The sequence below is a fragment of the Carlito syrichta genome, unplaced genomic scaffold, assembly GCF_000164805.1.
Source record: "Carlito syrichta isolate Samal-C Ts95f unplaced genomic scaffold, Tarsius_syrichta-2.0.1 Scaffold62547, whole genome shotgun sequence".
Lineage (NCBI taxonomy): Eukaryota > Metazoa > Chordata > Mammalia > Primates > Tarsiidae > Carlito > Carlito syrichta.
Window position 1 is genome coordinate 180037 of NW_007006643.1, and position 24706 is coordinate 204742.

Consider the following 24706-nt stretch of genomic DNA (forward strand, 5'->3'; position numbering starts at 1 on the left):
CTCGAACCCGCAGACTCAGGCAATCCACTCACCTCAGCCTCCCAAGGCACGGGATTACAGGCTGAGCCACCGAGCCCAGCTCATTTGCCCACTTTTTAATGGAATTATTTGCTTTTTATCCTGCTGATTTGTTTGAACCCTTTGTAGATTCTGATATAAGTCCTTTGTCGGATGTATAGTTTGTGACTATCTTCTCCCATTCTATAAGTTGCCTGGTATGCTCTGTTGGTTATTCCTTTTTATTTAGAGTGTTTAGCCCACTCATTCTCAATGTAATTTTTATATGATTAGATTTTTCTCTACCAGTTTAATACTTTTAGCCTTCAGTTTTATTTATGGGCTTTTTAGATAAAGTGAGTGAGTATGTGTGTGTGTGTGTGTGTGTGTGTGTATGTGTGTGTGTGTGTGTTTATGTGTGTGTGTTATTTTAGTGGTCGATGAACTTCAGGAGAAAGTTGAAAACCAACATAAAGAAATGTTAAAATACTATTCAGGACATGGATGTAAAATTCTCTGAAGATACACACACACACACACACGCACACACACACACCAAGCTTGAAATTCTGGGGCTACAGTAAGCATTTAGGGAAGTATAAAATGCAGTGGAAAGATTTAACAGTAAACTAGGATAAGCAAAATTAAGGATCTCAGAACTTGAAGACAAGGCCTTTGAATTAACCCAATCAGACAATAATAAAGAAAAAAGAATTAAGAGAATGGAACAAAGTCTCCAAAAAATGTGGGATTATGTAAAACATCCAAACCTAAGAATCACAGGTGTTTCTGGGGAAGAAGAAAAAGCAACAGGTTTGGAAAACCTATTTAAAGGGTTAATGGAGAAAAACTTCCTTGGCCTTGTCAGAGATCTAAACATCCAGATACAAGAAGCCCAAATAACCCCCAGAAGATTCATTGCAAAAATGTCATTCCCAAGGCATATAATCATCTGGCCATGCGAAGTTAATGTGAAGGAAAGAATTTTAAGAGAAGTGAGACAAAAGCACCAAATAACTTACAAAGATATACCTATCAGACTAACAGCAGACTTCTCAGAAAAAACCCTATACACTGAAAGGGATTAGGGCCCCATCTTCAGTCTCTTCAAACAGAATAACTGTTAGCTAAGGATTTTGTATCCTCCAAAACTAAGTTTCATAAATGAGGGAGAAATGAAGTCCTTCACAGACAAGGAAACATTGAGGGAATTTGTCACCACTAGGTCAGGTCTACAAGAAATATTCAAAGAAATCCTAAATACTGAAACAAAAGGTCAAAATGCACCAGTAGAAAAATGCTGGAAATCATAAAACTCACAGGCTTTATGGAACACCAACACAATAGAGAAAATAAATAAAACGACTAGATAACCAATTTGATAAATAGACTAGTACCTTACATATGATTATTAACTCTGAACATAAATGATCTCAATGCCCCACAAAAAAAGTATAGACCATCAGCATGAATTTTTAAAAAGCCACACAACCAAAATATCTGCTGCCTTCAAGAGACCCACTTAACTCACAAAGACTACTATAGTCTCAAGGTAAAGGGTTGAGGAAAAGTATTCCATGCAAATGGAAATAAAAAATGAACAGGAGTAACCATCCTCATATCAGGTAAAACAGACTTTAGGAAAACAACAGTAAAAAAAAAACCCAAAGACTGTTATTAAATAATGATAAAGTGATTCAATGAAAAGTCATAACAATTTTAAATATATAGGTACCTAACACCAGAGCACCCAGCTTTATAAAACAAATTCTACTAGACCTAAAAAAAGAGTTAGACAGCAATACAATAATAGTGGGAGACTTCAACACTCCACAAAAGCAATAGATTATCAAGGCAGAAAGTCAACAAAGAAACAGAGCTAAATAGAACTCTAGAGGAAATAGAACTAACAGACATCTACAGAGCATTCCATCTCAAAATTATAGAATACCACATTTTTCTCATTAGCACATGGAACATTCTCCAAGGTAGACCATATGATAAGCCACAAATCAATCTCAATAAATAAAAAAAATCAAAATCATATCAAGCACCATCTTGGACCACAGTGGAATAAAACTAGAAATTAACTCCAAAAAGAACTCATGAAACTAAATAAAGATATGGAAGTTAAACAATTTGCTCCTGAATGATCCTTGGGTCATCAAGATGGAAATTAAAAAATTACTTGAAACAAATGACAATGGTGAAACATGTTATCAAAACCTCTGGGACACAGCCAAAGCTGTGCTCAGAGAAAAATTTATAATGCTTAAGGACTACATGAATAAGACTGAAAGATCACATGTTGATGTCCTAACATCACACCTCAAAGAACTAGAAAAACACAAACAAACCAAGCTCAAAGTTAGCAGAAGAAAAGAAATAATGAAGATCAGAGCAGACCTAAATGAAATTGAGAACTAAACGATAATGAAAAACAATACAAAGGATCAATGAAACAAAAAGATGAATCTTTGAAAAGATAAACAAAATTGATAGGCCATTATGTAGATTAATTAAGAAACAAAGAGAGGAGATTCAAATTAGCTCAATCAGAAATGAAAAAGAAGACATAATTGATATGGAGGAAATTCAAAAGATCATTCAAGACTACTATGAACACCTCTGTGCAAGCAAACTAGACAATCTAGAAGAAATGGATAAATTCTTGAAACATACAACCACCAAAACTTGAAACAGGAAGAAATAAAAACCTTGAAGAGACCAATAGTGAGTAGTAAGATTGAAACAGTAATTAGAAGTCTCCCAACAACAACAACAAAGTGCAGAACCTGATGAACTCAGAACTGAATTCTACCAGACCTTCAAAAAAGTACTGGCACTAATTATACTGAAGCTATTCCACAAGTTGGAAGAGGAGGGAATCCTCCCTAACTTATTCTACAAGGCCAGTATCACTCTGATATTAAAGTCAGAAAAAGACACACACACACACACACACACACACACACACACACTCACACAAAACTACAGATCAATATCCCTCATGAACATAGACACAAAAATCCTCAACAAAGTATTAACAAACTGAATTCAACAGCACATTAAAAAAATACACCATGACCAAGTGAGTCTTATACCAGGAATGCAAGGGTGGTTCAACATATGCAAGTCAATAAACATAATCCACTACATAAACAGAATTTTTTAAAAACCATGTGATCATTTCAATAGACAAAGAAAAGACATTTGATAAAATCCAGCATCCCTTCAGAAAAATAGGCATTGAGGGAACATTTCTCAAAATAATAAAAGCCATATATGACAAATCCACAACCAATGTCATCCTAAATGAAGAAAAGTTAAATACATTCCCCCTCAGAACTGGAACAAGGCAAGGATGCCCGCTTTCACCACTACCCTTCAACATAGTACTGAAAGTTCTAGTCAGAGAAATCAGGCAAGAAAAAGAAATACAGTGTATCCAAATTGAAAATGAAAAAAATCAAAGTATCTCTGTAGGCCTACGATATGATCTTATATCTAGAAAACCCTAAATATTCCTCCAAAAGACTCCTGGACTTGATAAATTAATTCAGTAAAGTTTCAAAATACAAAGTCAACACACACAAATCAGTTAGTACAGCTATACACCAATAGTGACCAAGCTGAGAATCAAATCAAGAACTCAATTCCATTTACAATAGCAGCCAAAAAGCTAAGATACCTAGGAATATATTTAACCAAGGAGGTGAACGATCTCTACAAGGAGAAATACAAAACATTGATGAAAGAAATTTCAGAAGATACAGAAAAATGGAAAGAAATCCTATGCTTATGGATTGGAAGAATAAGCATTGTTAAACTGACCATATTACCCAAAGTATCCACAGATGCAATGCAATTTATTTATCCATTTTGGTGGGTATTTAAGGTTGTTTCCAATTCTAGACTGTTTTGAATAGTGCTGCTATGAATATAACACTATTACATTCCCTCTAGCAAACAAATTATGCAACTCTGTTGACTATACACCTGGAATTGGAGTAGCTAGATCATGGGATATGTGTATGCTCAGCTATCATATATACTTAAAGTTTTCCAAACTGTTTACCAATGTACAGTCCCACCAGGGATAAAGAAAGTTTACTTATTCCATATTCTTACTCAAGTCTAGTATCATCTTTTTCATTCAATCAATTCTGTTGAGCATGCAATGGTATCATATAGTGATTTCAATTTGCATTTTCTTGGTGATTAATGAAGTTGAGCACTATTTTATATTTGCTGACCATTTGGGGATCCTATTGTGAAGTGCCTGTTCAGAACATTTACCAATTTTCTATTGGACTATCCATAAGACTTCTTTGTATATTTTTGATACAATTGATTGTAGAAAATGTTTGTTGCAAATATCCACAGTATAAATTATTTTAAAAATCTCTTAGTGATTCTTTTTAAAATCAAAACTTTATTTGGGCTCTAAGTTATATAACCTGAAATCCACCTGTTTTAAATGTGGACTTTACTAAATGTATACAACCATGTAACCATTGCCACAATCAAGTTTTAGAACATGCCCATTGCTTTCAAAAGTTTTCTCATCCTCCTTTTTTAGAAAATCCCCAGCCCCTCCTATGGTTCCATGCAATCACAGAGTCTCACTTTTTCCCTATAGTTTTACCTTTTCTAGAATACCATATACATAATATCATATCATTTTTTGAGTCTACCTTCTTTAACCTATTAGCATGTTTTTAAGATTCTTTCATGTTTTTCTGCAAATAAGTATTTCTTTCTTTTTAATTTTAAATTACTTAATAGCATTTCATTACATAGATTTTGCATATTCCTTAGGATTTTCACACATGTTATCTGTTATCTGTTAATAAACACAATTTTGCATCTTTCCAATCTGAATGTCTTTTGATTCTTTTTCTTGATTCATTGCACTGGCTAGGAATCCCAGTACAATGTTAAATAAGAGTGATAAAAACAGGGATATTTGCCTTGTTCTTCATCTTAGTCCAGAGGTTGGCAAGCATTTTCTTTAAAAATGTAGATAGTAAACCATTTAGGCTTTGGGAGCTATAAAGTTTCTGTTGCAACTATTCAACTGTAAGAGGATAGCAGCCATAGGCAATATATAAATAACAAACATCATTAAAAAAAAAAAACAGTGGGCCTGACTTTGGGTTGTAATTTGCTGACTCTTGATTTAGTCTTTCACCATCATTCACAGATGCCTTTTTCCAGAATACAAAATGTTCATTCTGGTTTACCAAGAGTTTCTCTTGTGAAAGGATATTAACATTTGTCAAATGCCTTTTCTGTATCTGTTGATATTGTCATACTGTCTTTGTTCTTCATTATCATGAAATATTACATTAATTGATTTTCAGATATTAAACCAACCTTGTATTCCTGGGATAAATCCTGCTTGATCATGTTGTACAATCCCTGTTATGTGACAGCATTCATTAGTTGTTCATAATATCTCCTCATAATTCTTTTAATTTCTGTAAAGTTTGATTATGGTCCCTTTATCATTTCTGATTTTTCTGATCTGTGTCTTCTCTTTTTTATCTAAGTTATATGGAGATTTTTTTCAGTTTTTTTTTTTTTGAAAGCAGAATTTATCGAGAGGACAGAAAAGTTCCAACAATAGGAGGGGACCCAAAGGGGTTGTCCTAGATTTTTCAGTTTTATTGATCTTTTGAAAGAAAAAAGTTTAAGTTTAATTTATTTTCTTCTATTGTATTTTTTGGTTTTGGTTTCATTTATTTGTGCTCTGATCTTATTATTTCTTTCTTTTTCTTGCCTTGAGTTTAATCTACTTTTGTTTTCCAGTTTCTTAAGATGAAAGTTTAGATTATTAATTAGCAATATTTATTCTTTATGTTAAAGGGGTCAAAGTATACATTTTTCTTCAAGCACTGCTTAAGGACCATAACATAAATTTTGATATTTTGGTTGTCACTTTCATTCAGTTAAGTATTATAATTTTCCTTGTGATTTCTTATTTAACTTATGGATCCTTTGGAAGTCTGTTGTTGAGTTTCCAGATATTTTGAGAGTTCCAATTTTTTCTGTTATTTGTTTATCTTTTTTTTGTTTCCATCACTTTATTTTGCAAAAATAGAAAACTCAGCAATATACAATACAGTAGGGCAGAGGGGAGATGTAAACAGAGGGGTGGGGATAGCACCCTAACTCCCCAGAGAAAAGGGGAAGCCAGTGGGAATCTTATTTGGCAGTTAGATACAAACTGGGGATTGGAGGAACAAAGCGGGGAGTCATAGGGGCCTTGGGCTCCCTCACCCAAGACCCCTGGAGGAAGGGGTCCATTTCAGGGTGTAAACAAAAGCTCATAAATAAATAGAGGCTTCCTCTGGGTCAGGGTGGGATCAGCTAAGCAGCATCCCCTCTCCCTGGGCCAACCTGCTCTGGGGGATTGGGGTAGAAGGCACTAGGGAGAGAGGAATCCCCTCACCCCTCTGTAGTGTAGGAGGGTCCCTGCCCTGATGGCTGAGATGGGGGCAGGAGGAACCCAAGGCACATGACAGGGCTGGCAGAGGGACTTATGACAGAGGGCACAGGGTGAACTCTGCACCCAAGCAGAGGTGTCCAGTGGGCATGCATCTGTCCCTTTCACCTTGTGGCCCCATCCCAGATGCAAGACCCAGCCTCCACCCACCCTGACCCAGCATGAGGACAGGGCACAGAGGGCAGCGTGTACCCAGCAGGTGCACCACACAGCATCAGGCACCAAGGGTAGGGGCAAGAGAGTAGGCTCAGTCCTCTCCCTTTGCCCCTTTTTTGGTCTCTAGTGTTCCTGTTTGCTCCCAGAGGGCCAAGCACCTGACAGAGGAAGGGGTTGAGGAATGACAGGGTCTTCCCCCCTGCCCTGGGGAGCCTAGGACTCTGGTATCTGAGGGGCAGTACTGAGATTTTAGAATCCAAACCCAGGCTCATCCCACTTCCCTCTCTCCTAGTGGGAGCAGTGCAGGCCCCTGGGACTGGCAAAGGAGCCGGTTAGATCGGGAAGGGGATGAACACAGAGGCACCCCTGGAAACTTAGGCAAAAACAAGGAGCTCATTGGAAGGGAGTGAGAGAGGGCAGAGCGGGTCCTCGAGTCACTGGTGGTGTCTGGGAGATGGTCAGTCTGCTGCCTGGAGCCCCAACCCCCACAATGGTGGAGGTCAGGGGCCCTGGTCAGGCTGGGGACTTCGGGCCCTCTTTGCCCTGGCCCCCACGAGCCTCATCCTCGCTAGAGGCCTTAGGGTGGGGACCAGGCTGTGAAGAGTCGTCCTCAAACATTTCGGGGTTATCCAGCATCTCTCAGATGAGAGGAGGCATTGGGCCTGGAATCTCCATCTTCAGAGTGATGGCCCTTTCTGCTCCCTTGGTGCTGATGCCCCGGAGGTCGGCGATTTTCATGAGCATCCTCGGAACATGTCAGACTGGCTGGGCCGCCAGCACCGGGCGTACAACGTCAGGGCTTCCAGCAGTGGCTCCTACAGCTTGTCCACATTTTCAGGATCCTCCAGGTCCATGCGGTCTCCACAGAAGAGACAGATGGCACTGAGCAGCCCTGTCTCCGTGTCATCCATCTCCAGTGGCAGGAGCTGCCCAGCAAAGGCAAAAAAAAAAAGGTCTGTAAGCGGCTCGAAGCCGGCATTGTGCACCTGGGTCCGGGTCACGGTCGTACCTGGTGCAGATCCGTAGCATCAGGATATCCAGGCAGGCAGCCTTGAGCAGAGTGATCTGGTCAGCAATGCTGAGCCCTGTGAAGTCGGGCAACCGCTTGGCAAACTCCACGATCTTGATGATGCACCTGGTGGCCTGCTCACTGAACTTGTCCCACAGCCCCAGATCTAGCTGCACTCGGTGGTCTGCACTGGAGTTCGTGGTATATTTGCCCAGCTGGCAGAGCGAGGGGAAGGTCTCCTGATAGGCTTTACTGACCTTGGTGATGAGCTCTTCTAACTGGGGACTCAGCTCATAGCTGTCAGGTGACCCTTCTTCCTTCACCTCTTCTTTTTGTTCCGTTCATTCCGCACAGCTTCCTTGGACATGCCCACTTCGAAGCACTTCTGTAGCTGGCAGTACTGGCAGTGATTCCTGGTCACCTTATTGATGATACAGTTTTTGTCGCGGTGACAGGTGTACACCATGTTCTTCTGGATGCTTCGGCGAAAGAAGCCCTTGTAGCCTTCACAAGAGCTGACCCCATAGTGGTAGCCAGAGGACTTGTCATTGCACGCGAAGCACGGCTTGTAGACCCGATGAGGCCGGAGGGGGCGAGGGCCAGCTGGGCACCACCTCCTCTGAGCTAGTACTGTCTCTCCACTGATTGCAGACTGGCAGGTTGCATCCAAGCAAAATACTTAAGTCCAGCGAAGCAGGAGCTGCCGGTGGCTCTGCGCAGCAAGCCGGCCCCAGGCCCGGCCGCCCCGTACAGCCGTCGAGGACCCAGGGCAAACGTTTCCATACAGTCGTACATCGCGACCCGGCTTGGAGGGAAGCTGGGTGCTAGGAACACCGAGGACCCGCAGCTGATTCCTCCTCCTCCCCCGGAGGCGCCCCGCTCCTGCAGGGGGGAAGGGGGAGGGCTAGCATCTGTTGTTTACTTCTAATTTAATTCCATTGTTGTCAGAGAACATATTTAAAATCAGCTCCGATCTTATTTTAATTTTATCCCAGAGAATGTTTCATGTATTCTTGAATAAAATGTGTGTTCTGTTGTTATTGTGTGAAATGGTCTCCAATGTCTGGTCAAACAGGTTGATAGTGTATATGTTTACTAACTTTTGTCTATTTGTTCTATCAATTATTAAGTTTTTTGAAATGTTTCTTTTTTCAATTCTGTCCATTTTTGCTTTATGTGCATTACGGTTCTATTATTAGGTGGGCATGCATTTATAATTGTTAGATATTTCTAATGTATTGACCCTTTTTTGATTATGAAATGTCCTTCTTCATCTGCACTACTCTTTCTTGTCTTAAAGTCTACTCTTATATTAATATAACCACTCCTGTCTCCTATGTTTATAGTTTGCCTGGTATATCTTTTTCTATCCTTTTACTTTCAACCTATTTGTACTCACATCTAAAATATGTCTCCTGTAAATAGCATATAGTTGGGTATTGCTTTTTTATGTCATTTGACAATCTCTGTCTTTTTATTAAAGCATATCATTCATTCACATTTAATTAAATATAGGTGTGATTGGATTTACAGGTGATTTTTTGCTAATACTTTACATGTCTCATGTCCTTTTGCTTCTCTTTACTGCCTCTTTTTAGTTAAATATTTTATAATATACAATTTTAATTCTTCTGTTGAGCTATTTTGTTAGTGGCTGCTCTAGAGGTTACAATATGGCACTTAAGTTATCACAACTCATTTTGAGTAGTCATCATTTCTAAAGAAATGGTCATTCATGTACATAAGGATAGAGAAACTTCTCAATGAAGCTTTGTTTGTAATTATGGAAAAATTATGATACACCTTAATGTTTATCTATAAAGACATGTTCAAAGAAATTATGGTTTATCCACACTACGCAGTGATATGTAGCTGCTAATAGAAACGACAGGGTAGTATGAAGTATGTTATAGACATCTAAATTATTTAGATTATACTATCTTATTCACAACGTGTATTTGATCCATCTTCTTTCTTTTTTTCAGCTGGTTTTTTTTTACTTTCTTTTTTAGTTTTTAGTTTAAAGATGTAGGGTACAATTCAGAGTCAGGTATACAAATGGTCATTGTACAGGTAAAGTTTGGGCCTTACTTTGGTCCACATATCACCTTATGTGAGATCAGATACCCTTATTGATGAAGTGTGTCGCCCCCACTCCCTTCCCTGGCAGTTTCCCACTACTACCAATCCCTTTCTATATTATAGTATTATGATAATTGTTCAGGGTCCGCTTATGAGTGAGAACACGTGGTACTCAGTTCTTTGTTTCAGTGATAGATCACTGAGTATTACAGACTCTAAATTCATCCAAGTTTCTGCGAGGTTCATAATTTTGTCCTTCTTTATGGCTGAGTAATATTCCATCATGTATATGTACCACATTTTTTAATCCAGTCTACTTTTGATGGGCAGCATGTTTGTTTCCATGTTTTTGCTATTGTGAACAGTGCTGCAATAAACATGTGTGTGCAGGTATCTTTTTTGCAGAATGATTTGAGTTTCTCCAGGTATATTCCCAGAAGGGGGATTGCTGAGTTATATGGGAGGTTGATTTTTAGATCTTTTAGTAATCGCCACACTGTTTTCCCATCTTCTTTCCATTATATTGCTTATTTTATGATTAAACTTGAATGTATTTTGTGACAGCTTTATTAATATATAATTTACATACCATTCAATTAGGCCCACCCAATGAAATATTAGGCAATAAAAGGAAACATCTTCTTTGTTTTATAAATTCTTATTGGTTAGAAATTGTTTTGACCAAAAAAATACAAGCTACTTTATTTTTAATATTTAATATTAATTTATTAACTTGTATCCTTTTAACTTTTTCTGCTTTGTGAAGGATTTTTATATGTATGGTCTTATTTATAAATTTTTAAATTACATATTTAATTTGTTTATGTAAGTTTTCCTTGTTAAGTAGTGAAAGTATGTTGTGGCCATACTGCAGAAACAGGACAGATACCTATCCAAATTTGTTTTAGATGGCAAGACTGATGATATCAAGCACAAACCAACAGGATATGAAAAGTTTTATTAATGAGTCTTTCTAGGAAGGACAGAGCAAGCCTCCCAAGCTGATCTGAAAATGGCATGAAAGAGCAAAAAAGGGAGACTGGGTTGGATTTTATGGTGCTTAAGGTTGCGATGAAAGTTCTCATGCCTGGGCAGGGGCTTGTGTCGTTTGAATCTTCTGCCTGCACCACAGGAGGGAGCACTGGGCTTTCTTATCAGCTTGTCCAGATGTGGGGCAGGATGGGAAGTGGGAGACATGAGACTTAAAAACTGTCAGCAATGTAATATTAAAAAAAAGAAAGATTCTTTATAGAAAAGTATTTGTTTCTCCAAGTTCAGTTTTATCTGTAACACATATATTTTGATAATGTAGTCCTTAATTTTTAGGTTCTTTGCATTTTCTGCTCTGATTTCCTCTTTGATAGGGTAATTATTTAGGAGATAATCTTTTTTACAGTAATCAGACTTGGGTTTTGCTGTTGTTAATTCTGCATTTGTTATGTCCTTAATTCACAAAATGAAGTCCTTTTGAATATGTTAAAATTTTCTCTGTGGGTAATAACTAGCTACATTTTTAACTGGTTTATTGAAATATAATTCATAAGTCCACCATTTTAAAGCATGCAATTCAATAGGTTTTTGTATATACACAAAGTTGTGCAACTATCACCACTATCTAATTTCCAAACATTTTCATCACCCTAAAAAGAAACCCACTACCCATTAGAAATCACTTCTCTCTTCTTCTATCACTGTCTCCAAGTCATAGAGCAACTACTAATCTAATTTTTCTTCATAGATTTGCCTATTCAGGATATTTTATATAAATGAGGTCATACAATATGTATTATTTTGTGACTGGATTATTTAACTTTACTTTCAAGATTAATTGACGATTCCAGATGTATCAGTATTTTGCGTTGTCTTTGCAAAATAATAAACTGTATGGATACACAATATTTTATTTCACTATATACCAATTAATGAATATTTGTGTTGTTTCCACTTTGGGACTATTATGAATAATTTTGCTATGACCATTCCTGTAGTTTTCATGTTCTTATGGTTCTTCATGGTTTCTGTATAGACATGTTTCCATTTCTCTTTGGTGTATACCTAGAAGTAGAAATGCTGGGTAGTATAGCAACTCTATGTTTACCATTTTGAGGAACTGCCATACTGTTTTCCAAAGGAGCTGCACAATTTTACAGTCCCGTTAATAGCGTATAAGACTTGAAATTTCTCCATGTTCTTGCTAACTCTCTTTGCTAATGTTTGTATTTTTTATTATAGCCATACTGTGGGTATGAGGCGATATCTAATTGTGTTTTTGCTTTGCATTTCCCTATTTATAATGAAGTTGAGTGTCTTTTTATGCATTTATTAGCTATTTGTATATCTACTTTGAAGTATCTAGATCTTTTTCCATTTTTCAATTTGGATATTTGTCTTTTATTATTGAGTTATAAAAGTTTTTATATATTCTGTATAAAAGCCCCTTCTCAGATATGTGACTTGCAAATACTGTCCCTTCATTCTGAGAGTTGTCTTCTCACTTTCTTGATAGTATCATAGACAGCACAAAAGTTTTTTTTCTCTTTATGAAGTCCAAATGATCTGTTTTTCTTTTGTCACATGTTTTTGGTCATGCATCTAAGAAATCATTGCCTAATCCAAGATAGTAAAGATTACTCCTGTCTTTTCTCCTAGGATTTTATAGACCTTATATCTAGGTCTGCTATTCATTTGGGGTTGATTTTCTTTGGATGACATGAGCTAAGGGCTCATATTTATTATTTTTTTTAATTATTTTTTTATTTTTTGAGTTGGAGTCTCACTCTTCGCCCAGACTGGAGTGCAGTGGCCGCTCCCGGCCACCGCAGCCTCGACCTGCTGGGCTCCGGCGATCCTGCCGCCTCAGCCTTCCAAGTAGCCGGAATTACAGGCATGCGCTACCACGCCCGGCTGATTTTTTGTTTTATTGTAGAGATGAGGTCTTGCTGCCCAGGTGGGTCTCGAACCCACGGGCTCAGGCAATCCACTCACCTCAGCCTCCCAAAGGTGCAGGATTACAGGCTGAGCCACCGAGGGCCCATATTTATTAATTTGCATGTGGATATCTAGTTATCCCAGCACTATTCGTTGAAAAGACTTTTCTCCTGTCAAAATTTCCTGACATCCTTACAGAAAGTCAGTTAACCATAAATGTAAGAGTTTATTTCTAGGCACTCAATTCTGCTGTTTTTTTTTTCCCCCTCTTTGAGCCAAACCCTTTTTTTTTTTTTTTTTAACTTTCTCCCTTTCTTTTTAAGTTTTTAATTTTCCACTTGAATGGAATTTTTTCCTTTTTACATTTCCAAAAAAACTCAATTTATTTTGATGATCTGAAATATCCATTATTCTTTTAGTCTAGTGAAATAGGCCAGGTGCAGTGGTTCAGGCCTGTAATCTCAACACTTTAGGAGGCCAAGGTGGGAGGATTGCTTGAGTCTAGGAGTTCAAGACCAGCCTAGGCAACATAACAAGACCTAGTCTCTACAAAAAAACTTTTTTAACCAAGGCTAAGATTAGCCTAGTGAAGTAAAACTTTTAAACCTCCTATTTCTGCCTTTGTTTTGGCCTATCTTAAAGCAGACCCCTTAGGAACTTTTTAACCTTGATCCTCTTCTAATAGCTATAGTTTTTTACCCTGAAGGTAGTGTTCCTTTGGTTATCAATGAGTGTTTTATGTTTTCAAACAGGCTTGGGGTTTTTTTTTTTTTTGGATTAGCTTCTTTTAATCTTTTTCATATTAATAATATATTCACTTTGATTCACTCCTGTTATATCCTCTTTCCTGACCACTCCATAATAGCCTTCTCTAGTTTAGTTTCATATATATGTTTTATTGAATATAACTGATAATATTCTGAAAACCTTTCTAAAGTGTTGTTTTATTTTTTGCAATAATTCTATTTTATAGGAATATGCTCACTTATAAGATCCCTTTCTTTTAAAATGTCGAAACCTTTTCTATATCAGTGATATTTCTGTCCTAAGTGGTGTCTTCTTCCAATAGAAGGTTGTTTCATTTACATTAATAATCTGTTACTTAAGGAAGCCACCTTAATAATGACCTTAGCTAGATCTTCTGGATCACTTGCTGCAAATTCTCCATCAGCACTTGCTGCTTCATCTTGCATTTTTATGCTATGGCATTGGCTTCTTTCCTTAAAGCTCATGAATCAATCTCTGCCAGTTTCAAACTTTTCTTCTGCAGTTTCTTTGCCTCTTTCAGCCTTCATAGAATTGAAGAGAGTTAGGGCTTTGCTCTGGATTAGGCCTTGGCTTAAGGAAATACTCTTCTTAGTTTGATCTATCTAGACCACTAAAACATTCTCCATATCAGCAATAAGGCTGTTTCATTTCTTTTCTTTTTCTTTCTTTCTTTCTTTTTTTTTTTTTGAGTTGGAGTCTCACTCTGTTGCCCAGACTGGAGTGCAGTGGCTGCTCCCGGCCACTACAGCCTAGACCTGCTGGGCTCTGGCGATCCTTCTGCCTCAGCCTTCTGAGTAGGTGGAACTACAGGCGCGCGCTACCACGCCCGGCTAATTTTTGATTTATTGTAGAGATGAGGTCTCGCCAAGTTGCCCAGGCAGGTCTCAAACTCGCAGGCTCAGGCAATCCACTCACCTCGGCCTCCCAAAGCGCGGGATTACAGGCTGAGTCACCGAGCCTGGCTTCATTTCTTATTCACATGTTTTCTGGTGTAGCATTTTTAATTTCCACAAGAACTTTTCCTTTGTGTTCACAATTTGACTGTCTGGCACAAGAGAGAGTTTCAGCCTGTCTTGGCTTTTGACATGTCTTCCTCACTTAGTTTTATCATTTCTAGCTTTCGATTTAAAGTGAGAGACATGCAGTGTTTCATTTCACCTGAACACGTAGAGGCCATTGAAAAGTTATTAATTAACCTAATTTCAATATTATTGTCTCAGGGAATAGAGAGGTCTGAGGAGAGAGAGAGAGACGGGGGAATTACCAGTCAGCAGAGCAGTCAGAACACACATAACATTGATTAATGAACTCTGTCATCTTACCTGGGTGCACCTCATGGTACCCCAAAACAATTACAATAGTAACATCAAAGATCACTAACCACTGATCACCATGAAAATATAATATGGAAAATTTTTGAAATCTTGTGAAAATTACCAAAATGTGACACTGAGACATGAAGTGAGCACATGCTGTTAGAAAAATAGTGCCATCTACAGCCTTACCACCCTGAACATGTCCACTCCCATCTGATCTCGGAAGCTAAGCAGGATCAGGCCTGGTTAGTACTTGGATGGGAGAAAAATGATGCCAACAGACACTCTTGACATAGGGTTGCCACATACTTTCAATTTGTTAAAAATGCAGTATCTGCAAAGCACAGTAAAATGAGGCACAATAAAACAAGGTATGTTAAAGTAAAACAAAAATAAAATAAAACAAAAAATAAACAAAAAAACAAGGTATGCCTGTATTAGTAATTTTTGTCTTTTTTTTCCTAGAGGTTTATCGATTTTATTGATCTTTTAAATGAACCATATTTAGGTTTCATGATTTTTTCTGTATTAATTTTCTGTTTTCATTTTTATTATTGATTTCTGTCCTCATTTTTATTATTTTATTTCTTCTACTTAATTTGACTATAATTTGCTTTTATTTTCTAGTTCCCTAAAGTAAAAGTTTATATTATTTATTTTATATCTTTTTTCTAATGTGTTAAATGCTATAAATTTCTCTCTCTGCATTGCTTTTGCTGCATTTTGATAAATTTTATTTTCATTTTCATTTAGTTCAGAATATTTTGTGACTTCTCTTGAGATTTAAATTTTGATCAGGGCCTGGTGTGGTGTCTCACGCCTATAATCCCAGCACTTTGGGAGGCCGAGGTGAGAGGATTGCCTGAGTTTGTAGGTCGAGACCAGCCTGGGCAACTTGGTGAGACCTCATCTCTACAATAAATCAAAAAATTAACCGGGCATGGTGGCGCATGCCTGTAGTTCCAGTTACTTGGAAGGTGAGGCGGAAGGATCACCTGAGCCCTGCAGGTCGAGGCTGTGGTGGCCGGGAGCGTTCCACTGCCCTCGAGTCTGGGTGACAGAGTGAGACTCCAAATAAATAAATAAATAAATAAATAAATAAGTAAATTTTGATCCATGTGTTATTTAGAAGTATGTTGTTTAATCTCCAAATATCTGAGGATTTTCTAACTGTTTTTCTATTATTGATTACTAGTTTAATTCCATTGTGGTCTAAGAGAATACTTTGTATGATTTTTATTCTTTAAAATTAGTTAAGGTGTGTTTTATGGCCCCAAATGTAATCTATTTTGGTAAATGTTCCATATGAGTTTGAGAAGAATGTATATTCTGCTGTCGTTGGATGAAGCATTCTATAAATGTCAATTAAATCCAGTTAATTAACAGTGTTGTTCAGTTCAATTATATCCTTCCTGATTTTCTGCCAGCAGAATCTGTCAATTTCTGAGAGGAGAATGTTAGTCTTCACCTATAATAGTGGGTTTGCCTATTTCTTCTTGCACTTCTATCAATTTTGGCCTCATGTATTTTAATGCTATTTTTTAAGGCACTGAATAATTGTTTCTTCTTAGAGAATTGGCCCCTTTATTATGCAATGGCCATTTTTGTCCCAGAAAATTTTCTTGCTCTGAAATCTGCTTCATCTAAAATTCACATAGCTACTCCAGCTTTTCAAAAAAATTTGCGATAGCATGGTACATATTTCCCTAACCCTTTACTTTTAATGTATCTACGTCTTTATGTTTAAAGTGGATTTATTGTAGACAACATATAGTTGGTTCTTTTTTTTTAATCTATTATGATACTGTGTCTTTTAATTGGTAATTTAGACCATTCACATTTAAAGTCATTATTGTTACAGTTTGATTACTCTCTGCCTTATTTGTATCTGTGTTCTATTTTTTGCCCTCTTTCTTTCTTTCTTTCTTTTTTGTCTTCCACTCTTTTTATCTTTTCTGGTTTTAACTGAACATTTTATATGAGTCAATTTTATCTTCTTTCTTAGCATATTAATTATGTTTCTTTTAAAAAATTTAAATGATTGTCCTAGAGTTTACAATATACATTTACAACTAATCTAAATTTACCTTCAAATAGCACCATACTGTTTCACAGGAAGTGCAGGTACTTTATAACAGAGCGTTTCCAATTCCTCTCTCTCATCCCTTGTAACATTTCTATCATACATTCACTTATTCATAAGCTATATCTATTAGGTATATTGTTGCTATTATTATTTTGAACAAAATTTTACCTGTTAGGTCATTTAAAAATAAGAAAAATATATTTTATTTTACCTTCATTTATGTGTTCTTAACACTCTTCTTTTTTATGTAGATACAGGTTTCTGACCTATATTGTTTTCCTTCTCCCTGAAGAACTTTTTTTTAAACATTCTTTGTAAGGCAGGTCTACTTCTGACACATTTCCTCAATTTTTGTTTGTATCAGAAAGTCTATTTCTCCTTCATTAGTGAAGGATAGTTTCATTGCATATAGACTTCTTATTTGGTAAGTTTTTTTCTTTCAATGCTTTAAATATTTCTCTCCATTCTCTTCTTACTTTCATGGTATCTGATGAAAAGTTTTTATAATTCTTATTCTTGTTATTCGATTTTTTTCCCCCTCTGGCTTCTTTCAAGATTTTTCTCTTTGTCTTTGATTTTCTACAGTTTGAATATGTTGTGCTTAGGTGTAGTTTTTTTGTTTGTTTGGCATTTATCCTGCTTGGTGTTCACTGACCTTCTTTGCATCTGTGGCTTTGTGCCTGCTAATAATTTTGAAATATTCTCAGCCGTTATCACTTCAAGTATTTCTTATTTTTCTTTCTCTCTTTCTTCTCCTGGGATTCTTATTACATGTATGTTACACCTTTTGTAGTCGTCCCACAGTTATTGAAAATTCTGTTCTTTTTTTTCAGTAATTTTTATCTTTTCTTTTCAGCTTGGAAAGTTAACATTGCCATATCTTCAAGCTCACTGATTTTTTCCTGGGCCATGTCCGGTCTTCTGGTGAGCCTATGGTTATTTAAAATACACTGTTGGCGGGAGTGTAAACTAGTGCAACCTCTGTGGAATGCAGTGTGGTGATTCCTAAAAGCTCTAACTATCAACCTCCCATATGACCCCGCAATCCCCCTACTGGGAATATACCCTGAAGAACTCAAATCACTCTATAAAAAAGATACCTGCACACGTATGTTTATCGCAGCGTTGTTCACAATAGCAAGAACCTGGAAACAACCATGCTGCCCATCAAAAGAGGACTGGATTTTAAGAATGTGGTACATATACACGATGGAATACTACGCAGCAATAAAAAAGAACAAAATCATGAATTTCGCAGCAACCTGAATGGAACTTGAGTCTATAATACTGTGACCTCTCACAGAAACAAAGATCCGAGTATCACATGTTCTCACTCATATAATGGACCTTGAACATCCAATGTAATATTATAAGAAAATGACTGATGGTACTGGGAAACTATGTGGGGGGAGGGAGATGGGATTAACAGTAGCAAATATCTGTCTGGGGAAGGGGAAACACCTCTTATCAACAGGGTACCTGAATGAAATGTAATTGTACACCTAATCCTTAACTGTACCCCACAAAGCCATAATAAAAAATATTGATTTAATAAAAAAATAAAAGATAAAAAATAAAATGTCTGGACTTCTAAGCCCTAAATCGCTGCCATTTCTGAGTCTGGTTCTGATGCTTGCCCTGTCTTTTTCAGGTTGTTTTCTGCCTTCTAGTATGCCTTGTAATCGTTTGTTGTAAGATGGATATGCTATAGTAGGTAAAAGGAACAGAGGAAAATAGGTCTAAGGTTTTATGTTTATCTGCCTAGGAGTTAGGCTATGTTTACTGTTTGCTGTAGTTGTAGGCATCAGGGTTTAAACTTTCCCCTAATACCCTTATTTTTGTCTCTCTTGTTGTCATGAGTTTTCCTAGAGGCTTCTTTTTAAGTAAGGTCTAAGCCTTACTGTTGTTTTCAGCTATTTCAGTTGTTTTAAGTTTTCATACAGGAGCTGGATCAATATATTAGTAAGGTGGGGGAAGGGAAAAATTCTATAATTCTGTAATTCTGCCTATCTTTTAGTAAGTCTGTGCCTCTGGGCTGTGCCCTTCCAAAGTGCTTTGGGATAGAAATGGGCATTTCTCTCCTCTTTACTGGAAGGCTAGAGGAGTCTGGGGTTGAGTATTTTCCTTCCCCTAAGTTGTTTAGGCTGTAGTAAGATCCACATTGGTTGGGCTTTGGTAGAGTAGTTTTTCTTGAGGACAGGACTTTGTTAAAGAGAATAGAGCACTCTGAGTATATTCCAAAACAGTTATATCTTCCCTTCCCCTGCCAGAAGCATCAGAGAATTTTTCTCCAATTTTTACCCTGTTAACCTGGTGGAGATCCTGGAAGTAAAACTCACAAAAGTGTGGAGATTTTCCCTAAAGCTGAGCCTCTAGGAGTTTTTAATATCTCAAGCTAGTCCACACTCAGTTTCCAACAATTAGCCAACTAATCTTTAAACGTTTCTATTCCATGCTGACTTCAGTGTGATTTCTGCTTCTAGTAAGCTGTGATTCTCTGATCTACCTTTATGTCTCTTCAGTTTTCTTAGCAATGGCTTCTTTTGTGACTTCAATTCTCTGATATATCTAAGAAGAGTTGTTGATTTTCAGTTTTTTGGCTTTTTCTTGTGAAAATAGGAGAATGACTTCCAAGCTCTTTACATGTCAGACAAGAAACCAGAAGTCAATTTAGTTTAATTTTCATGATTTCTTAACAATTAGTTCATTTTAATAATTGTCTTTTCCCAATATACTTAAGGTGAAGTTTAAAAATTTCCAAGTGCTTGCATTTTATTTCATTTTTATTGTAATTGTATTTTAATTAAATTGTGGTCATAAAATTTATTCTCTAAGTTTTTTTATTTTAAAAAATGTTGAGTTTTCTTCATAGTATATCATACAATAAATTATATAACTTTTTCACAGATATTTTAAAATAATTTTAAACAATATACTAAATGTATTCAACATTGTTAATTATATTATTCAAATACCTTATGCCCTTCATATTTATTCAACAAATACTTGCTGAACACCAGTATGATTCAGGCACTGTGCTAGTTGCTTATGAAACAATTATGAGAAAAATATAAATAATTATTTTGTTCTGAGACTCAAAATCTAGAGATAAGATGCAAACAAGTATATAGACAACAATTTTAAAGTGCCATTTGAGGATCATACAGAGTTCTATGCAAGAACATAGAAAAGGCATATAATACAGACTGGAGAGTGAGAGAAGGCTTTTTTTTGGAAGAAGTTATGGTGAAGCAGAGACTTAAAGGTTGAATAGGAGGAGCTAATAAAGCAAAGGATGGATTTTAAGATGTTCCAAACCTGTTTAAAGACCTGAATGTGATAGTTAGGAACTTAAAGAAGTTCTTTGTGGCAAGATTGTGGAATGTGATTGTGGTATAGAGGGCAGAGTGGCAAAAATAAGACTAAAGAAGAGCCAAATCATGTGAACCCTTTTGCTCATGTTGAAAAGTTTGGAATTTATCCTAAGGTAAGTGAGGAGCCATTGATGGAATTTAAGCAAGTGACTGACATGATATGAACTGTATTTCAGAAAGATTATGTACTTTCAGAATGAAGTACGAACTGGAATGAATAAATACAAGAGTGTATTTAACCTTATATTATGTGCTTCTTTCTACATAAATGTTATCATTTGGTGTGTGTCAGTCAGTAACTTGCCTTTTCTCACTTAATGTCATATACTTAAGATATATTCATATATAGCTGTAGTTAATTTATTGTGATTGCTCATGGTATTCCATTGGATATGTCATTTTTATTTAACTATTTATTATTGAACATTCAGACTGTTTTCAATTTTTTTGCAGCTTCATAGAAAATATTCTTATACATGTCTCTTAATGCATGTGTGTTTTTCTCTAGGGAAGAAATGGAATTGGTGTGTCATAGGTTATTAACGTTTTCAATTTTACCAGAACTGGCCGATTATACCCCAGAGTGCCTGTACTAATTTATACTCCTACTATTTTCCCATGCCTTTACTAAAATTAGATCTTATTCTCCAAATATAACCTATATAAAGTCAGTTCACCTCATGGCAGTCTTAGAATGGTGTCATGTCCAAATAAACACTTGTCTAAAATTTGTTTTACATTTTATTTGTGCCTCAATACACCATTCATAACACACAGAAAACTATCTTTCAAAAACAATTTTCACCCATTTACTTCCCTAAGTTTCCATTCATTATGGCATAGCAGATAATCCAGTCACTTTCTACCTCTCTTAAGATTAACTAAAACATTCATATGTAGCCCAAGTTCATTTTTTCTTCTTTTTGTAATTCTGTACACTTTCCAATGTAAATCAATCAAACAATCTTGGCTTGTCTCATTTTTCTCTCTTAACCATTGTCCTGATCTTTGGAACAAAGTCCAGGAACAGGGTGTGCAAGGACAAAATTATCTTTAGTGGGTATGTAAAGAGTAGAGGTTGGCAATACTTTTAATTCTTTTTCCCCATGATACACGCTTGTACAAAATGGAAGATTAGTTTTAAGTTTGAACTTAAAGCAAGAAAAATGTCTTTCCACAAAAGGAGCTTTAAAATTCCTCTCCTATGTGCATAGTACACAGAAAGACATAGATCCTGAAGGGAAAAAAGCAACATAGCTTCCAGGGAGAAAACAAATAAGAAGTGCCTAGATCAGAATAGCTGCAGCAAGAAGTATTAATAAAATTCTTTGTAGTGATGATTATTCTACTTTTACAGTGCCTGTTTCAACAACTCTGACCTCTTCAGAAGGGCTTTAGATATTTCCATGATTGGTTAGTAGATATTTCTACATTTCCTCCTGTGTGCAAAGTCGAAAATCACTTAGTTTGTGAGAAAAGTGGAACAAACATAGAAGGAATAGGAGATACAATGCCTGCTCTTAGGGGTCCTTTAGTTTCAAGGTGTCGCTGTGGCATTGTGGTTAAGAGTGCAGACTCAGGTCAAACTGCATGGGTGACATGACTTCCCTATTTGTATTACCTTGGGTAAGTCATTTTAGCTATCTGAGTCTCAGTTTACTCATTTATAAAAATAATAATGTATTCTTGATAGATCTTATGTGACAGGAAACAAAAACATACCTGCTTTTTCTCTGATTCTCATTCACTCCTCCATCAGGGAAATGCATGTCAAAGATACAAGATAACAACTCATACCCACTAAGATGGCCACAATAATTTTTTAGTGGAAAATAATAAGTATTGGTGAGGTTGCAGAGCAATCGCAATCCTTATACATTGCTAGTGGAACTGTAAAATAGTTTGACAGAAAAGAATTTGACAATTCCAAAAAAAGTTAAACACAGAATTACCATATGACTCTGCAATTGCACTCATAAGTATATACACAAAAGAAGTAAAGACAGATTTTCAAGCAAAAGCTTGTACACAAATGTTCACGGGTACCCTATTTGCAATAACCAAAAAAGGGAAAATCAACTCAAATGTTCATCAATAGACAAACATTTAAACAACATATGGTATAGTCATACAGCGGAATATTATTCAGCCATAAAAAGGATTGAAATGGTGGTACAGCAACATAAATAAACCTTGAAAACATTATACTAAGCATAAGAAACCAGATACACAAATATTGTATAATTTCATTTATATATTTTAGATATTTATATTATATTAAGAAAAATATGTTTGCATAACCCAGTTTGCTCCTCTTCTATTCTTAGAATGCTGCCCAATGGGAGCATGCAATACAGCAAGGCATGCAATTTAGTGTAGCTGAAGGGGTATAGAAGGGAGAAAGAAGAGAGAAGAGAGCCTAAGACTCAAGGCACCTTGCCACTCTGGGACTATGGAGGCAAGCCCACCTAAGAACTGGTGAAGTTCTGAATATTCTTAAAATATAAGTCCAGACAACTTTGAAACCCTGTGGGGTTTTTTTGTGTGTGTGTGAATTCTGTCGTAATTCTACTGTAGAAATCCCAGTTGAATGCAAGCAAGAGTCTTGGGGAAACAAGAACAGGATGAACAGGTGCTGCCCTATCGTAACGCATGCCCTTGCAAGGACAGACAAGGTGATATCGTGAAGATCTCTCGAGGTCATTCGTGTGAAAGGAGGCAACTTGACATCGCGATGGGAAAGAAGTGGTTAAACAACAACAAAAAGGCTTCTGCTTCCTGGGGCTATTGGGTGACATTTCCCTGCAGAAATCCTGGCATCTATATCTTTGCAAAGTGTGGTGTCAGTTTCACTTCGGAGTCCAAGTGGGAAGGGACTTTTCCTGGCAAATGTGGTTTAAAATGTTTGTCTCCGTGTCATGCTGTTCAGAAAAACACTAATCCAACAGAGAAAATTAGTCACAAAAACAGAAGAAAAAAGTACAACGTGAGTGCAAACCCAGGAAACTAAAATCAGAGAGGCAGAGCCACAACCTCACAAACCATTGTTCACATTGGGCAGAGCATTACTGGAAGGAAACAAAGTCTTCCAAAGAAACCTGCTGTGCCACTCTTAGCAATGGACTCCTTTTGCTTGGCCTGGGGCCACCCTACCTGTGGATTGTTTTGTAGCAACCTTTCCAGGTAATGCTTAGATTTTCATGCTCTTCCAATTTATTGAATTGGGCTTCAGGGGCCCTTTCTGATGTATGTCTGATTCAAATTGCATTTTAGGAATACATAGAATTGAGGGAGAATAGGATGTTGAAGACCTGAATGCAAAGCCCCTTTACTAACTTTAAAATGTCTGAACTCATGTCTAAGGAATAGAAAAGCACCTTTCAATTCCTAGTCTTATCACCTCCCCCCACCCACAATGTTCCTTATGGAGAATAGAGATCCTATGGGACTCCAGTAACAGGAATTGCTCCAGAGAAAACCATCTTTCTCCAAGCTTGGGAGACTCATCTCATCCCAGACCAACTTTCATTCCCTAAATTTTGTTTAAATCAAAGATAGACAACTAGAGGGGGCCAGCTAGTTGATGTCTCATAGACTACTTTCCTTGAAGCAGGTGTAAAAGTCTTTGACTTATTTCCTAGCTGTTTCTGTCATTTAAGGATGCACCAGAGATCCTGTTGTACTATTAAGTTATATCACTATTGAGGAGCCCATAAGGTTGATATTGGTATAAGAACTATCATGAAGAGCAGCTAGTGAGAGCTACAGACAACTTTTTAGAAGCGTGGCTGAAAACAACCAGCAGGGATAATGGACAAAATCTTCTGTTCAGGGGAGTCACCTATGAAGATAGCGGCTAGATGTCCAGGCTTGGGAGATCTTATTTTTCTAAGAAACCTGACCTTGTCTTCCAAACAGAAATCATTTTTGTCATTGGGGACGACTACTGATTTCTCAATAGACTTTTTTTTTTCTTTTTTGAGTTGGAGTCTCACTCTGTCACCCAGACTGGAGTGCAGTGGCCACTCCCGGCCACCGCAGCCTCGACCTGCTGGGCTCCGGCAACCCTTCCACCTCAGCCTTCCAAGTAGCTGGAACTACAGGCGCGCGCTACCACGCCTGGCTCATTTTTAATTTATTGTAGAGATGAGGTCTCGCCAAGTTGCCCTGGCGGGTCTTGAACCCGCGGGTTCAGGCAATCCACTCACCTCAGCCTTCCAAAGGCGCGGGAATATAGACTGAGCCACCGAACCCAGCTTTCAATAGACTTATAATTGAGCAGATAACTCATAAGTGGGATCTGAACATTACTTACAATAGTACAAGGAAGGGATCGGCAGTTGTGGGACACTGCCAGTGGAAAGGGGAGGGCATGTAACAACATAAATAGTACCTGATTCTAAACCAGGGGAAGTGAGGACCACTTGAAGGCCCAGACTTCACCTGTACATAAGATTATGTATGTGCTTCATCCTGACT

At 37.1% G+C, this 24706-nt stretch overlaps 1 protein-coding gene and 1 pseudogene across 1 annotated transcript in view; one reads left to right on the forward strand and one right to left on the reverse strand.

The window, feature by feature from the left end:
• Positions 1 to 24706, forward strand: part of SPRY3 (sprouty RTK signaling antagonist 3) — a 116954-nt gene that overhangs the window by 53569 nt on the left and 38679 nt on the right. The window lies entirely within an intron of this gene.
• LOC103252164 lies at positions 7178 to 8468 on the reverse strand (annotated as a pseudogene).